The sequence below is a fragment of the Nyctereutes procyonoides genome, unplaced genomic scaffold (genome assembly GCF_905146905.1).
Source record: "Nyctereutes procyonoides isolate TBG_1078 unplaced genomic scaffold, NYPRO_anot_genome, whole genome shotgun sequence".
Classification (NCBI taxonomy): domain Eukaryota; kingdom Metazoa; phylum Chordata; class Mammalia; order Carnivora; family Canidae; genus Nyctereutes; species Nyctereutes procyonoides.
Genome location: NW_026575143.1, coordinates 761023 through 768667, shown reverse-complemented (window position 1 = coordinate 768667; position 7645 = coordinate 761023). Strand labels below are relative to the sequence as shown.

Below are 7645 nucleotides of genomic sequence, written 5' to 3'. Positions count from 1 at the left end.
TGAAAATAAGCAGAGAGATACTGGCTGGTCTGTTCATTTGATACAATGTTTGTAATTATCTTTTTTGGCCTATTATAAAGCAATGATAGAACTTGTAGGTACTTTATGGTACTTGTAGGTAATTTATAGAGGTTAACTTACAGGTTAAACTACAAGTTGTAGGTAACTTATAGAGGTTGAAAATTTGAACTTGTAGGTAATTTATGGAGGTTGAAAATTTATGTACTAAAGATATTTCTTTTGGGTTACTTATGCTCATTAATAGGTATTTGTTGTTCAATATGTATTCTCTGATTATAAAAGAAATTCAAATTCTTCACAAAAAATTTAAAAATGTAGGAGTAGAAAGAAAATACCAATTGCTCCATACTTCTACTTATCTAATAACAATTGTTATTAGAAATTGTACGTAATTTATAGAGGTTGAAAATTTATGTACTAAAGATATTTCTTTTGGGTTACTTATGCTCATTAATAGGTATTTGTTGTTCAATATGTATTTTCTGATTACAAAAGAAATTCAAATTCTTCACAAAAATTAAAAAATGTAGGAGTAGAAAGAAAATACTAATTGCTCCATACTTCTACTTATCTAATAACAATTGTTAAGTTGTTCAGATTTTGGTATGCACAGCCAGCAATTCATTCTCTTTTTTTCTCCCCATATGTGATTAACTTATGTTACCTGGAGTGTAAATTATACAGAATATCATGTCCAGCCCCTACATAATTTTGCACAAGAGGCCAGGTTATAATTATTTTACTAATGTTTTATTTTTGTCACTATTATTTAAAAACACACTTTAAAAAATAAATAAAAAGACACTTTAGTATGACATCCTATACTAATATTGAATTATATGTTTGCCTTAAGTGTTAAATTACTGTTAATTTGGTAAGGGACACAGGGTTATCAATATTTATTCATCACTACAAAGTTGAGAATTCCAGAGCCAAATATTAAAAATAAAGAATAAAAACAAACCAGAACTGGAAGTGTTAGCTCTGGATAATTGGGAGCAGAAAACCAGGTGAGAAACAAAAAGGCCTTTGGAACTAGGATAGCGTAAGCTCATAGGTCAAAATAAGCTGTAAAAAGAGAATTCAAGTTCTCTCAGAGAAGGCCATGATCCAGGTGCAGATTTCCAGTTTTATCTCTATGATGTCTCCATTCTCATTTTCCTTCAGCAATATTCAACGTATGTGGAACACTAACAACAACACATCAGATTTGGCTGCTGGAAATCTGACAGCCAAATTTAAGTGCAGCCCCTAGAATCTTTTATGTTTTGCTGATTAGGGGTTAGCACTCAGGTGGAACAATGCTCAGTGCTAGAAAGTACATAGCACTTTAGGATTTATGCTTTAAATTTCATGCTGGCTCAATTTGACATGCTCACCTTTGTTTTTTCTTCTCCTTTTTGAAATCAACAAGGTCCTCTATATCTATATTTATGATTATATCATTGTAAGCTCTTTAAAATCATGTCTAGAGTGAGGTTAAATGAGGAAAACTTAAGATATAACTGTGCTAGAAACTAAGGAGAATAAGCTATCAAATAAGGGATGATTTTGATTCTCAGTAAGAATAAGAGTCTAGTAAAAAAAAAACTTTTTACTAAAAGAAAAAAGCCCCCAGTGTGTTACACCATGGGGAGCAGAGTGGTGGCAAAATCATGACCTGTCAATGTGCCCTGTCATCCCAGCCTGCCTAGATCATAAACAGATATCTAAGAGCCAACATTGCCAAGTACCCATTGTGGGGGAAGACTTTGGCCATTTAGTTTTTAATCTCTGGAAAGACTTACTATATTTAGTTACTTAAGGAATTTCAACATTTATGGTTTACTTAATTTAATTTATTTATTTAAGATTTTATTTATTTATTCATGAGAGAGAGAGGCAGAGGGAGAAGCAGGCTCCCTATGGGGAGTCTGATGTGGGATTTGATCCTAGGACCCCAGGATCATGTCCTGAGCCAAAGGCAGGTGCCTGAGCCACCCAGGTGCTCCAACGTTTATATTTTTAATTGAGATAATTACTACAAAAATTGGAAATGTAAATAATTAGAAACACAGTGTTTCTATTTAGAAAATCATCAAATTAATTATCAGAGCTTAATGACTTGAGTAGTATTCTTTAACTTAGACTTTTAAAAAGAAAATCAATCAGTTGAGATGAGCCAAAACTTACAGGTGAGGCTACTAATCTCAGTCATGTGTATAATTAATTATTACATATATGAGATATATGTGGCTTTGTTCAACAGCTTCTCACTAATAAGTGGGAGAACTCCTTAACTGTATGTGTCTAGATATAAATTTCAATTTATATACAAAGCTCAATCCTCTTACGAGTTGTCCTTTCCTTGAGATTCCTATTTTTTCCTCTGCTGGTTGGCAGTAGTGGCTTCTTGATTAAAATTATTTTTCTTTTTGTTTGATTTGTTTTTAGAAAAAATCTGGGAGGACCTGGGTAGCCCAATCAGTTCAGTCTCCAACTATTGGTTTTGGCTCAAGTCCTGATCTCAGGGTTATGGGATCGAGCCCTGTGATGGGCTCCATGCTCAGCATGGACTCTGCTGGTGATTCTCTCTACCTCTCCTTCTGCTCTCCACTCTGCCCTGTTCATACTCTTTCTCTCTAAAAAAAAAAAATTCAGAAAAATAAATAAATAATTCTGTAAGGTATAATATACATAAAGTAAAGTACACAAATCTTAGGTATACATCCCAATGTATTTTTACCACACATGACACCTGTAAGCACCTGTGTAATTATTAATCAAAGCAATATATAAAACATACTCAGCATCTTGGAAGGCTCCCTTTGTATTCTTTTCCATTAGTACTCCCTAACAGTACTCTGACTCCTAGTCCCATGAAATAATTTTGTCTGTTGTTGAAATTTATATCAATGGAATCCTATGATAAACACTTTTTCTTTGACTTTTTCACTAAGTATAAATTTGAGATCATTCATATTATGAGTAATTCATTAACATTGTTCATTCTTTTTTGTACTGTGCAGTAATTCTATATATGAATATACTGCAAATTTTCATCCATTCTGATGTCTATCAACTGATAGACATTTGATTTGTTTTCAGATATTATGATGGAAATGAAATGAAGATTCAATAATAGTTGGTATTGTTAGGTTTTGTTTTAATTCTGTTCATTCTGTTGAGTATCTAATATTTCACTCTAGTATTAATCTGTATTTCTCTGATGACTAGTAATGTTAAGAATCCATTTATATGCTTATCGGTCATTTGGATGTTCTTTTCTGTGAAGTACCTTGCTTTAACTCATTTGCCAATTTTTCCATTGGGCTGTCTTAATGGTTTTTAAGTTCAATATTCAACTGTTACAGAGTTAGAACTTGATGGGTCACAATAAATTTTCTCTACTCTTGATATTGCTGCTATTTCTACCACTATTGCATTCTTTTCATGGCTTATTTTCTTTGCAGTTTAATATCTTTTTCACCTGCTGTGATCTGCCATATTCTCTGGGTCATATGGCTTTTATTGCCACTTGCTGAACAATAAACTTTTTAGTCTTCCAAGGGACTCCAAAGTGAGACTTCAGAGCCCAGGGACAGTGATCTCTTTACCAAATTCCAAGTGTAAGGCTTCTTTTTGGGGGTTCCCTAAGTAGCATCAGTGATTTTACTGCTAATCACTTATTTTTGAAATGACTGCTCCCATTAGTTACACTGGTCCCATTAGTTACACTGGTCAATATCACCAACAATCAACTGTGGGATGAACCAACATATTTCTTATATTTTCCTAGAGTTCCAGGTCTCAATGTTCTGACCCTTTGGACAATGAGAAATAGCTTCTAACAAGGGTGCAATAGAAAAGTTAGCCATAGTTAAACAGCATAGCTTTTTACGAACTTCTTTCTCATCCCCCTTTTTTCAGGTTCCCTCTTCATTCTGGGTCATTCACAGATTTTCTAGGACACATGTCAAAGGCCTCTTACAATAGGAGAGATTAATGGTAGGACTTTTAAACTTCTTTAGCATTCCCACTTTCCTGCCCTTACTAGACCTTATATAGACAAAATGCAAATGGATAGCCATGTTTTCCAACAAGGATAAATTCCATTTGTGACACTAAACAGAACAAAAGCAGGTACTCTTCATCAGAGAAGTCTATAAACTTGGATAAACAGGGAAATTGACACACACAAGGTAAATTGACATAAATATACATGTGTCCACTTACATGTTGAAAGCTTCCCATGGCTTAGGATTGTGATAGGTCCCATGGAAGACCAAAATATCCATCAAATGTCAATATGACATCAAGTTGTTGATCATCTTATTTGCCATAAATGCTTGTCTATTTTATGCAAATAATATTCATTATCTTGAATACACAAAGTATACTTTTATTAATGAAAAATCTGAGACTTCAGTGAGATAAAATTGTCGAAGTGAGTTTGAAATTGACAGAGGGTTTGATTCATATATGACTAGCTTCAGAAGTATGCTTTTCTACACCTCAAGAAACAGCCCACTCTCTACTGCCCTAGACTTTTGTTTACATCTCTCACAATATTTAAAGCATTTGCCAGGATTGAATTTTAACATGGTTGTTGCCTCAATCAGATTGTAAGCACTCACCAAGGATACGTCTTATGATTCTCCTTTACACAAGGTCCAGATCCTCAAGAAAGTTTGCTGACTGAAAACAATGGTTGTAATTTAAACACTAAAGGACATACCTTAGGTTGTAATAAATATCGAAACTAATTTCTCCTAAAAAGTGGGAAAGTTTACTCTTAATGGGCAGAATCAGACAAGAGAGATAAAAATATTTCTAGCACTATTTATTTACTAGGTATTCCACAAAGGCTTAATCTGCATGAAATTCTAACAGTAAACTTAATAGCAGTTACTATTATTATTCTCATTTTATTTTTTTAAGAAAATTTTTGTGGTTTTATTATATCATGAGCCATTGAAGCATCCCAAACAAATCAATATCTGGGCAGTCAATATCTGGGCGGTGAGGCAGCTGCTTTCTCCTTCACTTTTTTGGGTTACTAGAGCAACTTCTCAGTAGATTAAAAAAAAAAAAGACAACCTTTTGCATTACTTAAGTCTTTCCAAGGCATGCGCTGGTACAACACAAACTTCTCCTGTCAGATGCAAGTAGTCTAGTATCCAAACATCATGCACAATACCTTGGTAGTAGCAGCACACTGCACCCGCTCCCACCACGGCCCTGTTCATTTGTGTATATTTGGAGCATCTGGAGGAGTGTGAATAGTTATCAGGAAGAAGAGGGAGGAGGAAACAGCATGAGTGGCTGGCTGGGAAGAGGTCAGCCGAAGTTGTGCAGGGCAAGCCTGAACATGTCATTGGTGCAAACCCAAGTATCATTGATGTTCTTTAATAGGAACATCTGGTGGAACCCCATGATGGGGTCTTCATCAGCCTTGAGCTGGCCTGCTACCATGCTGATGATGCAGCTGTCTGGCGTGGGCTGATGGTCCTGTGCTGTGATGCTGTGCTGGATTTTCTGGAACGGAAGGCTAGACAACTTCTACCCAATGGCAGCTTTCCCCTGGAACTGCTGTCCTTCCCACATAAGGCATGATGCATCAATATAAATTGCACCTAGTTGGATTCTGTCGTTATAAAATAACTGGTAGTAATGCTGAATGAAGCTGGATCCAATCTGCTCCCACACTGGCTTGTCTCCCATTCTGGAGCATCACCCGGCCTCATTGAGACCTGAGGGGCTGGCATGATAGCAGCAGCGGTGGGCGGCGGCCTATTATTCTCATTTTAAAATGTAGGTATGAAAGAGAAACAGATGTGACTGACTCCAGAAAAAGTACCAAGTCTCAACCTCTATGCCTTGAGGTTGCATTGAGGAGGGTTTGAGGCAAGACTGAAATATAGTCCTAAAGTATAATTAGAATCAGTACAAACTAAATTGGGGAGGGCAGCCCGGGTGGATCCGTGGTTTAGTGCCACCTTCAGTCCAGGACCTGATCCTGGACACCCGGGATCAAGTCCCATATCAGGCTCCCTACATGGAGCCTACTTCTCTGCCTGTGTCTCTGCCTCTCTCTCTCTCTCTCTCCGTGTGTGTGTGTCTCTCATGAATAAATAAATAAATAAAATCTTAAAAAAAAACTAAATTGGGGAAAGGGGATCTGATAAGGCTAAAGACAAAGTAGGGAAGAAGGTATACCAGAAACATGGTTCATTTCACCTTGAGAAGACAGATGTTGGAATGGGTAGAATTCTACAGGCAGGAGAACCCAGGTTGTTAATGCACATGCTTGCATCTGACTCTTAGCTTCTCTACTTAGTATTTACAAAACTCTTCAAGTGACTTAACCTTTCTGTGTACCATATGTTTGCCGACTTCATAGGGCTTTATGGAGATTAATATGAGCATGTATAGAAAGACAGTATCTGACATAGGGTTAGCATTATTCATGTTTGGCAATTTTATTATTCATTAGCATTAGTACTACTTTAAAAATTGCACTCATTCAATTTATAGGTTTTGGTATATTAATCAAAAACCTTATCTTATTTTTATATTTGTTCTTCTTTTGCCCTAAGTCTCTATGCTGTAGATTAAATGCATTCTGGAAAAAAAATGCATTCTGGATTTAAAAAATTATTTTAGTGGATGCCTGGGTGTCTCAGTGGTTGAGCATCTCCCTTTGGTCCAGGGTGTGATCGTGGAGTCCCAGGATCAAGTCCCACACGAACTCTCTGCATGGATCCTGCTTCTCCCTCTGCTTGTCTCTGCCTCTCTCTGTGTCTCTCATGAATAAATAAATAAAATCTTTAAAAAATTATTTTAGGGCTATCTATTTTAATGTTCAGATTTTAGTTTGAGAAAATCAGGATCAAATAGGTGAATGATTTGGCTATAGCCACATAATGTTATGTGTCTGTATTCAGGCCTCAGCTTGTGATGATTGGAAAGAGCAGAAGTAGTATATCTATACCTTATAGATAGCAAACCAAAACTCTAGCAGTCATAGATTCTTAATTTTTTTTATAAAGATCTTATTTCAAATATCTGTTCTGTTATAAGCCTGGCTGTAATGTTCTATGTCTGATCAAGGCTATAGGCCGCAACTTTAAAATTAATTTGGAAGGTTGTTAGTTTTACTTCCCCCTCCTCTCATTATTTGCTGTGCACAAATAGCTGCTTTGATGAGTGTGCTGGTCCAGTTGGTCTCAGTAACGTGATTTGATTCCGACAGTTAAATTTTTGAATAGGTTTGTAATTTACAGGTATATCATTTACAAAGGTTCCTTCACTGCAAGGAAATCTAAGTGCTCCCAGACTTGACCTCTTAAAGTGTCTGGTCAACAAGTTTGTCTAATGAGTTTTCAGCTGGTTGTCTCTAATATGCTCTTTTCTCAGTTTTCACCCTGAAATGACATCCTTTTGTGTAAGTACGTATATTTATACCTACAAACTATATAGAGCTCTGCATGTATGTGTATAAATGTACAAACACAGTCTTCTACAGTCTGTTTCCCAGGAGCTAAATATTTCTTCTTCATGGGTAATAAAAATTATATTTATCAACAGTCATTAGACTTTCAGAAGCCTCAGTATTTTTCTCTTTTTATATATCATAACCCAA

General features: G+C 35.8%; 1 pseudogene; it reads right to left on the bottom strand.

Annotated features, from left to right (window-relative positions):
* Positions 1–5340: 5340 nt before the first annotated feature.
* On the bottom strand, positions 5341–5724 carry LOC129499034 (nuclear transport factor 2-like; annotated as a pseudogene).
* Between the last annotated feature and the right edge of the window lie 1921 nt (positions 5725–7645).